The 21,053-nt window shown below is 37.5% G+C and overlaps 1 long non-coding RNA gene across 1 annotated transcript; it reads right to left on the reverse strand.

Moving 5' to 3' along the window:
* Positions 1-507: 507 nt before the first annotated feature.
* On the reverse strand, positions 508-15,755 carry LOC110342220. Its single transcript, XR_002384248.2, has 5 exons — positions 15,084-15,755; positions 9,541-9,652; positions 7,616-7,667; positions 6,441-6,481; positions 508-2,111 (listed from the first exon to the last, which is right to left on the reverse strand). It is a non-coding gene; the product is annotated as an uncharacterized LOC110342220 (long non-coding RNA).
* Between the last annotated feature and the right edge of the window lie 5,298 nt (positions 15,756-21,053).

A 21,053-nucleotide genomic window follows, 5' to 3' on the forward strand; every position in this document is an offset into this window, starting at 1 on the left:
ATGATAGAGATCAAAACAAAAAGGTTAACAACTTAAGAGCATATGAATTTGTATTTTTATCCCTTCCATCTGTTTTAATAAAGTCATCATGTTCTCGGGAACTACATAAAATAGACCAAGATGCCTGCAGACACAGGATGAGATTTTTGTGCATAGACAGCATGGATAAAGAAGAGAAAAATAAAGGCCACCAGGGCCACTGTGAATAGTTTCCCAACAGTATCTTCTCTTTAGCAGTCGTTTTAATACTCACCATGTGTAGCACTTTCCCAGCACTACTGTCTTGATTATGCGAACATGGGTATTAGCAATCACACAGAGACACATTGCAGTGTGCTCCGGAGTGTCAGGCGGGCTGGATGCTGTCCTCCAGGGCTGGATCAGGTGCTGCTATTTTCCTTTGTTGCTTACTGGAAATAAAATGCAAACTGCCAAATACATCTCAGCCACAAACACTGAAGCAGAAGGAAGACAGGTAGCAAATGCACAGAAGCAACTGTCAGATTGTTCAAACCAGATCACACTCAGAACATATTGAGACTTTATTTCCCTTCCTCCCAATGTTCATTAACATTTGCTCTTTTGTTTCTCTGTTTCACCAGCTTGGGCAACATTTGTGAAAGTCTTTGAAGCTACAGTATTTGCTATGTAATTATAGAATATTTGTGATATCTGATGAAACAATGAGATAAATCTGGTTGAGATACAGTGATAAGAATTCTCTGGGTTACTTTAAAGTCTACCTTTTAACATCATTCTTAAAAGAAGCAAAAGGTAATTAATAAAAGTAGAGAAATGATTTTAAAGTGCATTATAAATGAGCTATTTGACTTTTAGGAGCGTTCTCTGATATTAAAATAATAGTATATAAATAATCCCGGCATGAACATAACTAAATATATGTTTGTTATATGACTTAAAGATTCCCGCAAGTGATATGCTAGTAGCTTTATGTCCTTTATGATTTTGTTTCATATGATAAAAATTAACATTTGATTGAAAATAAATTATATTTCAATTCTTTCTAACAATTTTCAGCAATAAGTTGACACTCTATTGTAACTTCCATATGTATTTGTTTTCTCTGTTTCTCAATCATCTGTCAGAACATGTTCTTGCCATTTATGAGCCTCTAGTCTTTGGATTGCAATTATCACCACAAGATTACATTTCATAATGAAAAAAGTCAAACAACTTCCTTTTTGTAGTTCCCTTTATTAACCAAACTATAGGGCATGTCTATTTTGTAAAGTTTTCAGTACTTTCCATCAGTTTTAGTAGATGTGTAAAGAAAGAACAGCTTGATTTTAAAGTGAATACTGAACTCCACGCTGTTGGTGGTGAAAAATCTTGTTTGGGCTTGTACAAGGAATACATTTACTATGTAAAACACAGCTGGAAAGAAATAGCATAACATCTTCTTGAGAAGCCCTTGTTACACCAAGACCCCACAGCAAACCTGTTAGAAAAAATTCTCAATTTAAACATTGATTCTTGGTAGGAAAGAGATGGTTAATTATCCTAAAATGTTTCCTTTCTGTGTGTTGTGTTTGTTTGGTTGCTTTAACACTGAGACCCATTCTCCAGAGTTCAGAAGCTGAAGTTTCTATTTTGGGACAGTCAGTTACAATTAGCAAGCACAGTTGAGAATTCCAGCAAGCACCTAAGTCATGTGTGAGCAGACTTCTTCAGTGCTATGATACTGGGTGCTTCAATTTTTTTTACACTTCATGAACACATTAAATTGCCCCTTAACTTCAGTCATAGGGTTGCAAACTGGAACAAAACTGTATTAAAAATCCATGGCTACTGTAACAAATTAGTGAACTAAACAACAGAATTCTTGTATTTGCAGAAGTTGGTAATTATAAACAGATTTTACAGGAACTTTCTTCACTTTAGAAATTAGTAGTCATATACTGTCCTTGATAGATAGGGGTGGGCTCTCTCTCTCTCTCTCTCTGTCTCTCTCTCTTCTTCTTCTTCTTCTTCTTCTTCTTCTTCTTCTTCTTCTTCTTCTTCTGCATCTATACACCAACATATTTTCTTCAACTCTAATTCTTATTTCAGTCTTAAGGGCCTGCAGCTAAAATAAAACTATATATGCAATCCTGGAAATATAATTAATATCAATTAATAAACAATAAATTTTATACAAATACTCCTTCAGCAATTGAAAATACATTCCAACGTGCCCACTGCTAACATTAATGTCATCTCCTATTAATTGTCTTTTGACATCATTGACTCATTTTCTTGATAATATCTTTATTAGTTGAGAAGTTTGGATAGTGATCTTTATAATTTCATTAATTAAATAAAAGTATGACAATATTTGTCTCAGAGTGTCAAAAACATTTTGAAGTATTCTTGATAAATATTTTTGTCCTTCCATTTATTCTTATTCATTCATTCATTCATTCATTAGTTTAACATCTCCTTCTCAAAAGTGAAGAGAAATGGAAGAGTCTAAAGAAGACACATTACAATTATGTCAGTAAAGTCAGTTAGCTATGTAGAAAAGCATTTGCAGCCCTTTACATCCTACAAGGTCCTACAGTAGAGACAAAAGCTTTTCAATTTTGTAGCTTAATAAATGAAGGCTCGGCATTTAAATAATGTCACTGGAGTTTAATATCTGAATGGCTTAAAAGGCTCTCTCATTACACTGTGCTGCCACGTGAGGTGATATTGCTGAAAAGCTGTTGAGTGCTATCCTTTAGCCCTTTATCCTAGAAAATCCAATTTAGTTGACCTGTCATGCTTTATGAATAGTGATTGAATTAACCAAAGAAAAGATATTTTATGAAGTAAGCAATCTTCATTTTGGATAAAGCACACCCTCAATATTTACTTACATACAATTTTCAGACCCCTTGAAGCAAATAAAAAGCAAATAGAAGTTGAAAAATAGTGACCATGTATATTGTCTATTTATGAAACTATCTGAAAATTTATATAAACTAAATTCATATAAAAGATACAAAATTATTGATTGAAAAAGTAGTTTTAAATACAAAGTAAAATACTTTGAAATTAAGTTTAAAAATGTTTTCCACAAAACAGACATATCACTAGGCAGGTCTTGTTTTAGGTACCTACCTAAAACTTTAGGTACTTCCCGAAGCTATGAGGAAACCAGTGTGATATCATTATTCACTGATCATTATGAATGAAAGCTCTTATGTATAATTACTATTGCAACAGGGACTCACATCAGGTCTTTGCTGCAACAAAGCATTTGTGAGCCATCATGTGGTTGCTGGGAATTGAACTCAGGACCTCTGGGAGAACAGCTAGTGTTCTTTAACCACTGAGCAATCTCTCCAGCCCTACAAAGCATTTGTTTAGGAGTTTCATGAACAAAGGCATTTGTGGAGAGTTGTGGGAGTCACACAATCAGGTGGGCAAGACTGTACTTAAAGCTCCAGGATACTTAAGGATTTCTAGTGGTCTGCCCCTCTGACCCAGAGGGTTGCTACACATTATGGGTTCTGTGAAGGTAAAGAACAGTTATAGATTAGAAAGATTTTTTTTAAGTTTGCTTTATCCTTTGGGAAGTTCATGCATGTATTGTGGTGAATTCTGATAATATTTACCCCGATTTTCTCTTCTTGCCCCGCAATGGCAAAATATCACTTTCCTTCCTCCAAGTTCCTTTCCCTCTTTCACATCTTTTGTTTTCAAACCTTACTGACTTTAACCATGTAAGCACGGGCATCCTGGCCAGTGTTATATCAACTTGACATAAGCCAGGGTCATTTGTGAGGGAACTTAAACAAAAATACTCTCACTAAATTGGCCAATAGGCAAGCCTGTGGTGCATTTTCTTGATTGATGATTGGTGCGGGAAGGCACAGGTCACTTTGGGTGATGCCATACTTGGGCTGGTGGTCCTGGGTTCTATAATAAAGCAGGCTGAGTAAACCATGGAGCTCATGCCTGTTAATAGTTCTTCCCAGTGACCTCTGCATCAGCTCCTACCTTCAGGTTCCTGCTCCTTTTGCATTCCTGCCCTGACTTTCTTTAGTCATGGACTATCACTGGATATGTAAGCAAAACAAACCATTTTCTCCCCAAGTTGCTTTTGGTCATAGTGATTTTGTTGTTTTTATTAATTATCTTTTATTTTTGAGATTATACTTACATCTCTTTCCCTCTCTCCTCCCATCAAAGCCTCACATAAACCCCTTTTGCTGTTTTTCTGATCCATATACTTTTTTAAATGAATTGTAAAACTACAAAAGAAACTCCAACTAAGACAAAAGGTGTGGAGTTATCCAGTGGAACATAGGGGGTTCATCTAGGGCTATTTTGATGACAATCATCTTCCCACGACCCATCAGCTGTCAATAGCCAATAACACCTCTCTTGCTTCTTCCCTGTTAGTGACTTAAATTTGAGAGACACACTCTTCTAATGCCCCAAGAAGCCAACCCAGGCTTCTGTGAACCCATAATTGCAATGACAATGCTGCATTTCTCACTCCTCTTTCTTCCCATCACCTGGCTCTTACATCCTTTCTGACCCCCTTTCATGATGCTTCCGAAGTCTTGCATGGACTAGCATTGATGTCTCATTTAGAGGTGAGCATCCCTTGGTCACTTATTCTCATCACCTTGAGCATTCACTAGTCTCCACATTAATAGCACTTCTAAAACATACAGACAGACAAAACAAAAAAACCTTCCCTAAAGAAGGATGAGGGTGGCCTTGTCCATGGGTAGAATTGAAACCAGTTTGACTATATGTCTTCCCAGTCTTGGGATTTAATCTATTCAAACTCCATAATTCATATTTTTACCTCTCTTTCCCATGGAAGAACTAACTATCCAGTAAAATTTTAATAAAAGTTCTACTTTCTTTTAAGAATATGGGATATGGGTTATGGGTGGTAAAGACCCTCTCCGGGGATGAATCCATCTCTGGCAAATAGTTTTGACCCTGTTAGCTAGCTTCATGCCCAGATGTCATCTTCAAGATGACTCATACTGTAGCTGTGTGACTACCAAAATTAGTAATTAAAAAATAAGCTAAAAGTAAGCAAAACTAGAGGATTTGCTTAAGTTTTCTAGTAGCAACAGTTTTTTTTTAATTCAGTAGTCTATAGAGTATGCTCTCTCAGGACAAGGTATGCTCTCTCATTCAACCAGTTCTCATTATTAAAGCAGTTGCTGAAATGACACAGGGCATTACAACTTGTACTGTAATGCTGACTAGGTCAGCAGGTCTCATTAAGGTCACGAAAACATTGAAGAATTAATTTGGGGGGAAAAACTCTTCAAATTCCTACACGTTAAGGTGCTAAATCTAATCACACTATTGGCTTTATCACTAAAACAGGAAGGTAAGAAAAACAGGACAGATGAAAACATTACAGAGCTAAGAAGAACTATGAGAACTTTAGAAAGAACTAAAGTAAAAACGCAGGCAGATGATTAAAAATAACTACAAAAATAACAACTATTATAAAGTATGAGTAAGGTGTCAGTTGAGAAAAAGGTACTCAAATACTGAACTTAGCCAACACGGTAGACCACACCCTCTCACATCACAGGGAAGAATACATGTGATAAGTGAAGCTTTGCTGGGTATTTGCTAAGAAGATAGGAGGGCAGGATGTGAAGGGGAGAGATAGAAGGACACGGGGCACTAAGAGCGATGGAAGGTAAACTGAACTGTACACAGAAATACCAGCACAAATGCTGAGGAAACAAGCTCCTGCTTTTGAGCACCATTCCGAACACCATTAGTGGAAAACCATGTGAGCATCGAAAAAGAGTGCTCTAAAATTTCTCCCCACAGCTTTATTGCTGGTCAACAGGTTGGCTCACTTAAAAAAATTGTGTTGTAGTTTTATAACCATTTCGCATACATCGTGAAACAGAGAAAATAGTAAGCAATTGTCAATAGCGACCAAACAAATTCTTTCTTTTTTTTTTAAGGAGGTGAGATCGTTAAACCAAAAAGTGAAAGTGAAGTAAAAGTTGTTCTTATTTCGTTACATAAGTCACCATAAATTATATATCTATATATGTGTGTGTATACATATATATATACATATATATATATAATGAAATTAGGAAATAATTTGAAGGCCTAAAAGATCCAGTTACTTTACAAACAATGAGAAACCCAGTCATTCTTCTACCATGTAGTTGACTAAATAAACTAGATCTACTGGACACATTCTAAATTTAAAGCAGAGAAAATACAACACGGGACTAGAACATGTGTTGTGAAAGGAGACAAGACAAGGATGCTGCTTAACAGGAAGTCAGAAAGTGCTTCCAAAGGATAAAAATTCAGTGGTAAAGAACTCCCCCTGGCCCAGGATAGAACAATTAGAGTCATAAGTGACAGGACTTAAGGCATAGCAATAGCAAATGAAAATCCACAGTTCATAGTGAGATGAAGAGAGAGGGATGAAAAAAAGTTACCTTGCTCACAGGCCACAGAAACAGGTACACTGCAGCACAGCCTATATTCAGGAAATAAGACGTTACTAGAAACACCCATTGATTCCTTCAGACATACAATGATCTGAAAGTCTCATTCTTCACTTTCCCCAAATTAAAGCCTCAAACCACTTACAACTAAATTATAAAATGGCTACAAAATAATTATATTTTTGGTTGTGAGCCTAGCCTTTAAAGGCTGAGCCATCTCTCCAGTCCGGTTACAGAATAATTATAGGACATTCAAAATCATGTATGTTTCCAACTGGTACAAATACTGGACTCTGATATCTGATTACTATAGTGAATATGAATTAAATATATATTACTTGGTGAAATATTTTCAATGGCATTTACAAACTAACACAATTACACTGACAGAATAAGACATTTTTATAATGATGGTTATATTTACTGCAATAAAAAAGCTATCATAAATTTAAAAAATCAAATATTTCCATCACACCATAAAATATTTTTAGAAGATAACATATATTAGTTCAGAGATGACTACTAAAGAATATTTCTAAAAGTTTTGTATTCTCACTGAGTTTATTTATTTTTCTTAATAAATATACAATCAGATATTCTTCAGTGCTTGGGCAAATTAAAAAGCTCTTTCATTCTGAAATGAAGAGATTAGAAACTCAGGGCACTGGCACGGAGGGAACACATGATTCCGGGGAGTTTATTTAGCTGTAAAAGTCAAGATTGTGCTGTTTAAATAATTGATGCATCTGTGTGGTTGCTGAGGAAGCTCCAAATACACTGTTTACAATTGTTGCTAAGAAACTGCAGTTTCCCCAGGAAAATGTCTTGATATGCTATGAGAATTGTCTTTTTTATAATAACTTCATGCTTCAGAATTATACTTCAATAAAATTCTCATCTCTCTAATGTCATAGAAATGTATATATTTATATCTGTAATTTCATGAAATTCCATTATTCAAAGCTCCAAGTGCTTTCCCCAGATTTACATATTCTAGATTAGAAAAATAGCCAAGTAGATGACTGAAATTATATTTTGTTAGAGTTATATGTTAAATGAAAGCAAATTTTTAGAAACTTTTGAATAATTGGAGGCTAAGGCAACAAGCATCCTTTAAGAAGGCAGACATGCTGCCCAGCCCTATTCCACAAAGTGTTTTGTCTTACCATAACTTGATATGATTTGTTTCGTTGATGTTCTTGGGAGGACTGCTGCTTTCTGAAAAGAAATGAAGAGTGGATGGGTGAAGGGGGCAGAGGGGAGCTACTGGGGAGAAACTGAGAGGAGCAGATGGGGGGGGGAAACTGTATCCAGGATGTAAAATAAATAAATAAATAAATTTTTAAAAAAAGAAGGCAGATACAGTGCTGAGTTCAAATCATCTCAAAAGACTTAGTGAAGATTAATTAATTCAAAAGTGAATGGTATACTTCATACTGTAAAAGGAAAAGTAGTGTGTGTGTGTGTGTGTGTGTGTGTGTGTGAGTGTGTGTGTGTGTGTGTGTGTGTGTGTGTGTGTGTGAACAGGGAAGCCATATTTGTCAGTGGTAATACCTTCTCTGGAACTGTAATTTTTTCTTTGTAGATAATACACGAGTTTTTGTCCTATGTTTATAATCCTTGCACCAATAATATAAATGCCTGTGATCAAACAAAATAAAGATCCTCAGGTACAAAAGTCACTTTTTTCTTCAAGTTTTGAGGCAGGGGCTCATGCATACAAGACTAGCAGCAAACTAACTGACAACCAAGGATAACCTCGAACTCTTGCTCCTCTGGGCTCCACCACCTGAATGCCTGGGTGAGAAGAGGGGGATCTTTGCACCCACCTTAAAAGTACACTTCTCAAACCATGAAACTTTCTGCCACATAGCTAAGGAACATTTCCAAGCAACAATTAAATGTTATTTTCTAAGTATATAAATTAACTTAATTAGGTAGTGAAATACATTTGAAAGATTTTGATTCTATGTTCTTCATTTGGGGAATTTACTCACTGGTTTCTTGGCTATAGCCTGACCCTATTCTAAAATCCAGCTGCCTTACTAGGATAAAACAGTGATGATAATCTGACTAAATGCAGCACATATTTCTGAACTGGAAAAATGGAAGGAGACAGCATTAAACTAAACAATCAAAATCAAGTCCTAAATTAACCAACGACTGCTGTTAAGCTCATAAAATGATGGGGACTGTTTGTACTGGCTCTTTTTTTACAAATGTGGAGGAAAAGCTTGGGAGAGATGACATTAAAAAGGACACAAATGGCAACTGGGTGTGACTTCCTGAAAGGAGCCAGGATGAGCTCCCTTGCAGTAAGCTCAAGTCAGTATTCAGGACTGTTTGTCAGGACAGAGTACAGTTACTGCAGTACTCTTGGGAACAGGATGTTCCTATGGAAACCACCACATCCTGCTCAAAGGCTTCAGATTTCTTTTTTCCCCGTGACCTTTCACCCAATGGTGTTTCAGCATTCCAAGATATTTTGATGGTCCTCTTTTCCCCATTGTCTCTACACCTTCACCTGTGTCCGTCAACATCCTCTCATTCCTTAAATGCCAGATGCTGGCTCCTGATGCCCCAATTTATCTCTGTAGTCATGGTCTCGAGACCCTCTCCTTTCCACACTTACGTTAGTGACTGCTCAAAGCACAGCCATGTCATTCTCATGGAATGAAACACTGGCAGTCCGCAGACCCAATATCATCATCGTTAAATAAAATTCTCTGCTAGCCACTGACTAAAGCAAAACTATGTTGTTATTTTTTTGAGTCCTAATTTCCTTGTATTAGCTAACTCAATTTCATAAGCATACCCTATTAGCTATACTTTCACGATACCTCCAAAGTGTGATATTTCAGGTAATTTCTTGCTAGACACGATTTGTAGTATTAGTAATGTATAGTCTGAAGTTGAATATATTTTTGGTTTTCCAGTTAAATAATTGTTGCTGGTTGTCTTATTTACCAGTTCTATTTTTTCAGGGTTTGCCTATAAAGCTCTAGTTATCGTTAATTTCCTAATTGCCCCATCTAACAATGCTCAGGGGTTGCCTGATACGATAAGTGAAGGAAGAGAACCACAAACTCACAGATAGCTGGGATCAAGCCTACTGGGCACTCTGGTGGAGAAGACACAACGTTCCAGCAGCTCAGCATGTTTATTATATATAATAAACAAGGAGGTGGGGATATTGCACAGCCCTGAAAATAAGATGGGATTATTACATACAGATAAGCAATGGGGCTATTATTGGATAGAGCTGAATCCAGGAGGCAGAGTTTACGATATACAGTTGAACCCAAGAGGGGGGTGTATACTAACCTGGGTAGGAACAGTTTGCATGAGAAGAGTAGTTTTCACGACATCAGTATCTGAGCGGGGAGCTCTGGTGGGCATTTTCTGTCCACATTTGCTCCTCCACCATCATGGACCATTGCACCAATGATCTGAAGAAAGGTTTGCCTTTCCCCCTGATTTTATAAGGCTTCATTAGAATGTAGCAAATCGGATTTTATTGTTCACTGTGCTTTCTTTGATTTATTAATTGTTCATTTATTAGACTTAGTTTTCCTTCCAAATGTTTCAGTTATTATAACCTTGAGTTGTCTCTCCTTAATCAAGTACCCATGTTGTTATAATAAATGCAATTGCCCAGTGTTCGCTTTACTACTGTCTCACCATTTTTAAATAGAGGGTGGTTTTATCAGTTCTACACTGAATATACTAATTGTATTTGGATGTATCTAGGATTCAATAAGCCTTTTCTATGAAAATTCTTTTATAATTATTATATATTGATTCTAATGTAATATGCTTATTTTACTCTATCTTGGCATTAATTATTTTATTTTTATTAATAATTCATTTGCAACTTAAGTTCTTAGGTAGCCCTTAGCAGAATTTTTAGTTAATGTAAGATACATGGGACTGGAGAAAAGGCTCAGAAGTATACAGTGCTTTATGATGTTGCAAAGAACTTGACTTCAACTCCCAGAAACAAATGTAGGCACCTTACAACCACCTATGATGCTAGTTCCAGGGAATTTGATGCCTTCTGTCCTTCAGGAGCATCCACATATATGTGTACCTATGTAACACATGCATATATAAAATTAAAAATAAAAAATAAATCCTGAAAAGAAAAGATGTACCTCTTTTACAGATGTCCCACAAATTTCAAATCTGTATGTTCGTATGATTTTTCTAGTTTCCAGTGATCTTCTTGGTGGGCTAAAGCTATCTTTGAACTGAGCTATTAAAGGTGAAAGAATCAGCAAAGGCATAACTTTATCTTTCAAAGCCAGTGTCATAATTTAATTTCCCCACTATGCCTTTATATGAAAAGAAACAAAAGTTTTGTTCTTTAATTTAGTAAATCTCAGATTGAAACTCACCTAGTCCTTCAGCATTCTATTTCTTCACAAGATCATCCCTCCCTGTGCTATGATACTATTTCAGCTCAGGAATTCATAGAATAAAAACAGGTTATTTGAGAATGTTTAGAACATGAAAAGGGAGTGTGTACAGCACCAGCATATGGTTTTGCTAGAAGGCCTGCTACACTGCTGTCTCTCTTTCCTTCTCTCTACTACTACTACTGCATATGAGCACATACACACACACAGGCACTCACACCAACTCTCTCTGTCTCTCTCTCTCTGTCTCTCTCTGTCTCTCTGTCTCTCTCTCTCTCTCTCTCTCTCTCACACACACACACACACACAGTTTCTCCTACAAATGGAAAAGAAAACCTTGCTAATCATTCATGTAACTCTCCCAGCTATGTTGACACAAACTGAAGCTATAATAAATCTCTGTCCACAAGCAGAGATAGATTTTGGTGTCAACTCTTGCTTTTAATTCCAGAATCTCTCAGACAAAGGATTTTATTTTCCACTGAGACAGTTCAGATATTTTTTGTCTATGTATGTTTAACACGGTGATATTGTTTCATTATGTCGTAAACTAGTTCTCTGCATTGGCAAAAGAGCAAAGATCCCTGTAATATGAAACAATATCATACATTCAAACAATTTATTCAAAACAACATCTATATGGACAGAGATGCAGGATAAGATCTGTTTTAGTGCCTCTTATAAAAGTGTAAAATACTGTCTCAAAAAAACAAACAAAAAACCCCAAAAACTGTAAAATAAAAAAAGAAACAAGTCACTGAGAATAAATATTTGATTAAAAAATCAATACTATTCCAGAGAAAATCACTAAACAATCAGTTGAAACAGAGAATGTGTTAAGAATTATTGACAAACCAGAGAATACAGTTAGTTTTTAAAAGAACTGTTCACTGGATACATCTACAAAATACTCTTGTGTGTAAGCCTCAGGGAATACCGGGGAAGAGGAGGCAGAAGGATTGTAAGAGCCCCAAATCAGGGAGTTTGCTGTGAGATTATCTCTTAGCAGTGTCAGAAGCTACACACATACAGTCTCACCAACATAACTGAGCAAGGACAGGGAGGGCCTCGCCAAACCAGACAGACAAACACCTCACAAGGCTTACATAAATACAGGCCACCTGGGAAATCTGGGAGTGGAGGAGGTGGTCCTCCAGAGGGAAGAGCACACTCATTGGTTGGGTGTACTGGGCAGCCCTGAAAGCTTACACACAAGTAACACTGTATGGGCTGAACAGGTTACTTAGCAATGTGCACACACACACACACACACACACACACACACACACACACACACATATACATATGCAAATGAAATAACAGTGCAGAAAGAGACTCTGAATTTGAAGGAGGTAAGAGAGGGGAACAGGGGAGGGTTTGGAGGGAAGAAAGGAAAGGAAGAAATGTGTAAGTATCATCTCAAAAACAAAGGTAAGACTCAGAAAACTTAAAACTCAGTCCTCTAGGCTTGGCCTTCTGAGTGCTGGGGTTAGAAGTATGCACCACCACAGAGGGCAAAAGTACATTTTTAACAGAAAACAAAAAGCAACCTTATTCATATGGAAGTTGACATATTCATTTCTGTGTCTGTAAGTTTTAGTGATTGTGTATAAAAGCACACTATACCACAAGCATAGAATGCCCAGTGATTTTTTTATGTTATCCACTTTGTATTGGCAAAAATTGAGTGATAAGCTTCAAAACCAAGCTAAAACTTAAAATTCTAAAGGCTGTATCAGACTTTCAGGTAGAAATAGTTGGTGACTACCAGCACCAGAGAAAATGTTTCCCAATGTAAGTGTGGACTTTTACAGAATTGTAGAATCAATAATTAAATGAGAGCAAGAATAGAGAGAATTATGAAGAAAATAAGTCTTGGATCACTGTGAGGTACCTGCTTGATAGTCTGCTGTGGAGAAACAGAAGAAATACAGAAATTTCCTGCAGTGACCCATATCCTAAGATGTCTTTGAAGTAAAATGCAGAGTTTATGTAATTAAGTTGATAGGATGGGGCTTGATTTAACTCACTCAATGTAATCTATGATTTGAAGTGCCTAGGTAAATAATTGGTTAAAAAGAAGTTTACACTCCAACTTATCTTCCATATTGTAAGGGATGGTGAAAACAAGTAAGTTCAGAAAATGTAGCTTGTGTTTCATACAGCTACTTCATTCTCTTATTAGCACATTACAGAAAGTATCCTTTAGAAAATTGTGAAAGTCAGATGCCTATCCTTGTTGTATATTCTCCTGTACCAATCACTTACTCATTTGCTTGTTCAGACTAAGATTCATGGGAATAGAAATAGATGCTCCAGGCTGAGACAGCGTCCATCTACGTGGAATGCACTTCCAAAGTTCATCTGGATCCTAGGGATAAATGCTGATCTATTGCCCGAGGCCCCAAAGAAAGTAGAAGCCTCCTCACTGACATCCACGTTCAGGGGTCTGGATCAGTCCCATGCTGGCCTCTCAGCTATCAGTCTGGGGTCCATGAGCTCCCCCTGGTTCAGGTCACCTGTTTCTATGGGCTTCACCTGCCAAGTCTTAATCCCTTTGCTCATCACTCCTGAAACTATCATTTTTAAAATTTATTTTAAATAAGTTTTTCATTGAAATGGAATTTCATCACTTTATTTCTTCATTTTTTTCTTCCAGCTCCTCCTAGGTTCCTTCCCTCAAAACTTTATGTCCTCACTCCCATTTTTAAGTTAATATGTAACGTGTTGTCTTCCCTGTCAGCTCCCTGGTCCCTGCCGAGCTGTCTGAACCCCCAAATAACATGCAAGACACTATATTAATTATGAACTGTTGGCCCTTTGCTTGGTTTCTTATCGGCTAGGTCTGACTTGATTACTAACCCATAATTATTCATATATATTTTATAAGAACATATCTCTGCTAGGATACCCTCCTGCTATGTCCGTTCCTCCCAGGAGTCACATGACCACCAGACTCTTCACTGCATTTCCCAGAATCCTCCTAGACTCCTAGTCCCATCTGTCTTGCTTCCCTGTTGGCCAACAGTGCTTTATTGACATATACACAGGGCTCTCCCCTCATTAATAGACTATTTTTCTTGGATAGTTATTACATACATGTGTATGAACATGTGCACACATGTCTATATGTGTGTGAGTCTCTTTTTGTTTGTTTGTGCCAATCAGTCTGCTTGTTGTAGAATATTATTTTATGGGGTGTTACTTTTCTTATGCCCTGGAACATTTGTTTAATGATGCAAAGATGTGTTTGATTAAAGTAAATTCACCTGCGGTCAGGAGGCTGAGTCAGAAAATACCTGACAGGGAGTTGCAGAGAGAAGCCATGTGGAGAAGGGGTTATAAGGAAAGGTGAGAAGAAAATGCATGAGAACTTCTTGGGAGACTTAAGGAGGTGAGCTGCTTGCTATTCAGCCTCTCTGGTAAACAGAGTTCTACCTCATCCTTTGAATCTTGAGTTCTTTAGCTGGAAAGAGATTTAAATAAGTTTCCTTAGTAGCCTTGAAATCATTGGTGCTTCAGGGAACTGGCTGTTGTGGCCTAGCCACTGCTGGTAGCTCCCAGCAGCAGGACTACTGTTGCTGAATTGGATAACAATAGCTTAAAAGGCTGAAATAATTAAAAGAAAAACAACAGGGCTTATCTCTGGGAGGCACTACCTCTCCTTTTCCCAGTGGTCATCATTTGCCTGTAGTTCTTTTTCTTGGGAAGTGATCTGGTGAACATTTCCCTCTTGTACTTTATAAGTCCATTGGTGCTGCATTGGTTTCTGTGTTGTCTGTAAGTCCTTTCTAGGAGGAGTTCTTTCTCTGCAGACTTTTCCTGTGTTCTAGCTCTTGCTCTCTTCCCCAATGTTCCCTGAGCTATAGATGCAGGGGAAGTGATGTAGATGTCTCCTTTAGGACTAGGATCCCCATGAGCCACTGATGTCTGCACTGTGTCCACTTGTGGCTTTCTGTGAGGGGCTCCATTTGCTGTAAGGGGGGCCTCTTTGACAGGGGTGGTAACTAAAAGCTGTGAGTATAAGGGAAAGATAGAATGTAGTAAGGAATTATTCTGGTCTGGTGGTAATAGATTCTTTTCTAGTGGCCATGACATTACTAGCTTTGGGAAGCATGATAGCTTTCCAGTACCAGTAATAATTTACCCCATTTGGTGTGCCTGAAATCCAATTAGGCAGCTGTTGTTACTTAAAGAACTTTTATGCATAACTCACCTTTCTGGTTATTATCGTGGTTCAAAGTTGTTACAGCTGGGTTGAACTGTTTAATTCCTTCTCTTCTTTGGCAACTTGTGTAATATTTTCTGGTACCATGAAGGTTATACTATAGGAAATGTGTTTTCAGGGCATATCCAAATCAAATTTTTTGAGTCTTCTGTCATAAGTTTGCCAAGTGTTCAGCCATAGAGGCTTACCCTCAGTACCTGAAAGGAAACCAAGGGCTCTATTAATAGTCTATATTATTTTGGAAATCATTTGGACTATCTTGAACAATCACTTAAAAGAAATTCTCTCATACCTGGTAGTGGGGTTTTGTTATCTATGGTTTTGTTTCTCTGGTTTTGTTTGTTTGTTTTTTGGTGGGGAGCATTGTCAGTCTAATGGCTTTATCAACTTCATACATACATACATATATACATACAGAATAATATAATTCCTTGAGGACTTATCAAATATTCTTGGTGTTATTTGTCCCCACCTCTCCTTCTCCTGCATTGCCCACTCCCATTTTCTATTTGCCACTTCATATTACTTGTATCCTACTATTCCACTATCAGGTCAAACCCTACTACCTTCCACACTGTGCATGGTCCCTTTATACTTTCCTGGTTTATGTGGTTACTCAAACTCTATACTCATGTCTGAGGATTTGGATCTAGAAATTAGAGAGAGAGGAGAGAGAGAGAGAGAGAGAGAGAGAGAGAGAGAGAGAGAGAGAGAGAGAGAGAGAGAGAGAGAGAGAGAGAGAGAGAGAGAGATTATCCATTTTCCAGTTGAAGGACATCTAGGTTGTTTCCATTTTCTGGCAATTGTGCATAGAGCATCAAAGAAAAAACAAACAAAGAATCTGTGGAATAGGATGTTGAGTCTTGGTGTTATTTTAACTCTTCAATTTTGTTTTTTAACTTTTGGAGGATTTTTACATACTGATTTCCAGAGTGGCTACACCAATTTTCATTCCTACCAACAATGAATGAGTGTTCCTCCCTTTCCATGCCCTCACCCCCATATGTTGTCAGTTGTTTGGTTGATCTTGACCATTAGGACTGTGGTGAAATGAAGTCTCAAAATTGTTCTAATTTGCATTCCCCAATTGCTAAAAACTATGAATGAATTTTGATGTATTTCTTAGCAATTTTTATTTTATGGCTCTATTATCTGGAAGTCTGGATGAACAATGACTACAGTATTCCCTTTGCTTATGAATGCTTTGGAAGTGACTTCTGGATATGACTTCTTCATTTCCAAAGAGACAGTGGTATTATAGTTGCTCTGTGGATGAATGCCTCCATGGGACTTCCTGTAAATGTGGCAGTAATTTTGCAAACACGGATACTAAACCAAAAGATGTGCACCACCGAAATGAATCAGAATTAATATAGACTGGCTATGAACTATTAAGCAGCTCTGGAATAGTGCAGCATGGGAACTCCATTTATTTGAAAAAAATCAATTTGCCCTATTAAGTTGATTTGAGATTTTGTCCTACCTGTCATGAAACTAAATATTCTAACCAGTCTGTAATTGCATGCCTTGTTTCCTTTAAAAATGAAAAAGAGTAACTATGATTTAAACATAGTGTACTATTCAACACATTCATATTCTCCTGGTCACCTTACTTACCTCCTGCCCAAACTCATCATCTTTACTTAAATCTTTGTCACAATTTTGCATGAAATGAATTACGACCTCATAGAACATCCAGATTTCTTACTTTTCCATCTTTAATTTTCTGTCATCCATCTCTATGCCAATTTCTTTGTTGTCCTAGCAACATTTTAAGAAGAATCTGCACCCCTATTGATGAACTATAAAATGTTCCCATTGTAAGAAGAATTTGCACCCCTATCTATGAACTATAAAATGTTCCAATTGTGAGGAGAATCTGTACCCCTATCTATGAACCATAAAATGTTCTAATTGCATCTTATTTTTTATTTCCAAAGTACTTCTGATTCTTTCCCAAGTCCTCTATCTCCACTTGCATTCATAAAAATGTTTCTTTCTATACATAGTACTTATTTCATTTCATACTCTATCTTCTTACTTTTATCTACATTAAATCTGAATCATTTAATTGACTCCCTGAAAACACAACCAGTAACTGTTACATTTCTGCATCCAATCTGCCCTGTTGTGTAACATTGTTAAGGCTCCCTGCACTACCAGGTACAGTTGTGCACTCTATCTTTTCTAAGCATTTCTCTTCCTCAGCGATGGTATAAATGTTCCCAAGAACCTATTCTGGAGCTACTTACATATTTCTAAGTTTACATTATTTCCCTGAGTTACAGCAGACTTCAGCTATTCTTATGACTTTACCCCTTTCAAATCTCATTTTGTTTACAAATATGTATGTGCTGAACATACATCATTAAATCTACAATTCTACTACAGTAGAATCTACTACAAATTTACTACTGGAATCTATAGTTCCTGAAGGTTTGCACACAGCGATCTTATAATTTGTCTTCTGCAATACAAAAAATCCCAGTAATTTTCCTTTGCACAAAAAATATTATCTTTGAGCTGAGCTGGGCATTGGTGGCACATGCCTTTAATCCCAGCACTCTGGAGGCAGAGGCAGGCAGATCTCTGTGAGTCCACGGCTAGCCTGGTCTGCAAGAGCTAGTTCCAGGACAGCCTCCAAAGCCACAGAGAAACCCTGTCTGCATATTTCACAACTCTCTTGCACAGTCCTGCACATCCACTGTGTGCCTACTATTAGTTAATTACTTCTCTAAGCTCGTATCAGGTAAAATGTTCAGCAGTTAAGATCACTTGTTATTCAAACAGAAGGCCTGGGTTAAATCCCCAGTGGCTCACAACTGTCAATAACTCCAGTTCTAGGGGGATCTCAATGCTCTCTTCTGACTTCCAAAGGCACCAGACACAGATACAGTATACATGCAGGCAAAGAACTTGTACACATAATGAATAAATATCTAATTTAAGTGAGTATTTAATACCTCTGAGTTCTTGCACTATTACAAATGTCTCACGTGTTTTTAGGGGGGTTGAGACAGGTTTTCTCTAGGTAACAGTCCTGGCAGTCCTGGCATGCACTCTGTAGACCAGGCTGGCCTCGAACTCACAGAGTCCCACCTGCTTCTGCCTCCCGAGTGCTGGGATTAAAGGCGTGCGCCATCACTGAAAGTCTCACTTTTAACCATCCCTTCAACATTGCAGATATCACCTGGGTAAAAGAAAAGCATGAAACTTTACGAACTGTATGACACCTGTTTTCTTATTCATACTCAGGATCTCAGTTGAGAATATTATGGGGGACTCAGTTACTGAAATTAAGCATGTAGAGCCTTTTGCTCCTATCCCTTTGGCCTTCCTGACGCAGTCAAGTAAGTGACCACCTGTGTCAAACTGCATCAGCTTTCATCCACTTAAATCCATTTCGTCTGCCACTAATCCTGTGCCTACTTACTTTAAAGGGTTCATAAGTGTTTTCCTCATCCACCTACACTAACATAACAACAAATAGGGCCTTTTAAAATGCAAACAAGTGCATCCCTGACATTAAAACTTCCCATAGGTCCTCATTCACATCAGTTATAGGGAAATCAAGAGGCTTGCCAGCTCTTAATTGCTCTGTCCAGCTCAGGCCATGATGCTTTTCTAGCTGTGTGCCAGTCTGCTTTCAGTAAGGCAGGATACCACACCTTTGAATTTTAAGTTTCTATAGCAATTCAGATTGGCTCCCTCCCGAGCAACGTCCAGAAAGCTGTTGCCCTACAGTGCTTTCCTACTGATTTCTCAAATATCTGCCTCTTTCCTACATATCTCGATTATATGTAACCGTTTTGAGGAGCATGTCTTGAATACCATATATAGCAGTTCATTTTGTTCCTATCAGAGATTTTCTAACACAAAAACTCAGTATTTCAGAATATTTGTCACAAATAGCAGTCATCTCGCTGAACTTGGCTGCTTGCTCGCTGTCTGTTCCATTGGTGGAATACACACTCCATCCAGTTGCATCTCTCTTTAATTTTCTTGCCTTTATGTGCACAGCAGGGTTTCAACAAAATTGTTGTGGCACTGATGTCTAAGTGTTGAGACTAAGTGACATTATTTATCATCCAAGGACACATGTGAAGTGCCATTCTTTCTCCAGAAATCTTTAGTGTTCTCTAAAATATACTTAGCTACTGTTGGGTACCCCAAGGAATGTTACTTCTAGAATTTAAAGTTTTGTGTAACTTTTCCATATTCTAGCCAGATTTATATTTATGCAAACTATGCCTTGCTCTAGAGAGAAATATCAAGACCTGAATTACTATTTATGCCAATATAGAGAATATTTTAAGATGAGAAGAACTAAACTCTAGAGATTTTTTTTCAAGGTAAAAAATTTGTATTATACAAGTCATCAGTGCAAATTTACTTCAAATAGACACTTTGCTAAAAGCGATTTTCATTACCATGTATTGGTATTGTCATCACATTCAAGAATATGCCAAGTAATGATATGGAAGCTTAAGACATTAGTGACCATGTTCCCATGGTGCGTGAACAATGGATGTCCTCATGTCCATGTGTGTCTTCAGTCGTATGTGCCATATGATGTATTTCTTTTCGGCAAGAATGGGGCACAGCACATCCAGGTAGAGAAGCCCCCACTTATACCATGGTTTAACATTCATTCTTGCATTATTTCACCTTCCCTGGTTTATGTAAACTAAAGCTTGTACAAAGTTAAAAATTGCAGCCCTCAGTATCTTTCCAATGCCAAGAGCCGTCTTGTAGAATAGAACCAAATGAGGCAGCCTTCAGGCAAGGACACGAAATCTTCTAGTACATATAATATCAAAGGTCTGTTTTCTGGGCAGCCTGTTTCTGCTTTCCTGTTTCTAATGTCCCAAGAGTAAAGTGAAAAGCTTGGAAGCAGGATTTTCCCTTTGAAAATGTTTCCTCTCTGGCCATTCTGGAGATTTTATGAGGTGTTTGTAATTTAAGTTAGCTTAAATGAACCTAATTACCTCAATTGATTTAGCAATTGCTGTAAGAAGTTGTTATAAATAACAGATAACAAATTGCAGATTTCTCTTAATGGAGAATGTGGAGAGATGAAAATGGATTTTTAGATACTAGACTAGAAAGCTAATTACGTTTGATGTACAATGGGAAACAGTAGAATTAAATGTCCACCTGTTGTACTGGATGAAACTGTATGTTGACTGACTGCAGTATTGGAACAAGAATCCGCAGAGTGTTGGCTGAAGCCAGCTTGACACTGTTAGGAAACTCTGGGAATGAGAGGGGGCCTACAGGCACAAATGGGAGAAATGTCACTTTAGCAAGAGAAGCAGTTTCTGCCCAGTTTGACATCTGTATTTCCAGATAATCCTATAATTCAAACCTTTAGAAGATTAAAAGATAAAAGCCCTGCCAGTACTCTTAATAGAAACCATTGTGAGGACAGAAAACTACAGCCTTTGGAAGAGATAAACTGGTAAGAGGCCAGGAAAATTCAGATAGTATCAAGGAAGAAATGAGAGTGAGGGTTTGGCTTCCTCCCAATATTGTCTTCTAATAGTCCAAGTCAATGTCCAGTAAGTTAAAGGAGGGTACATGGGCAGTGTAAAGGCCAATCAGTGAAAAGAACACTTAGTATGAAGATACCCAGCCTAGACTGTAGTGTGACTGGCAGTGGCTCCAAGGTCTCCCAAATAAAACCACAGCAGTTTTGAAAAAAAGTCGCAGGTATTAGGTCTGTACCCATCTCAAAGGATAAAGCAAGGGCTATTGAAGCTGAGAGGGAGGAAAGTCTGAATGACCAAAGAAGTGACTGTCACTAGCTCTGGGAGTCTTTGCCATGGTTACCAGCAGAATATGAGACCTGGGATAGATCAATATGTCTATGAAAATTTTAAATAGTCTTTTCTTGAATAGAAGTTTCCATAATAAACATTGTATTTCTTCCCCCAATTGTACTTGCCTGGGTGATAT

This window comes from Mesocricetus auratus, unplaced genomic scaffold (genome assembly GCF_017639785.1).
Source record: "Mesocricetus auratus isolate SY011 unplaced genomic scaffold, BCM_Maur_2.0 Super-Scaffold_100010, whole genome shotgun sequence".
NCBI lineage: Eukaryota > Metazoa > Chordata > Mammalia > Rodentia > Cricetidae > Mesocricetus > Mesocricetus auratus.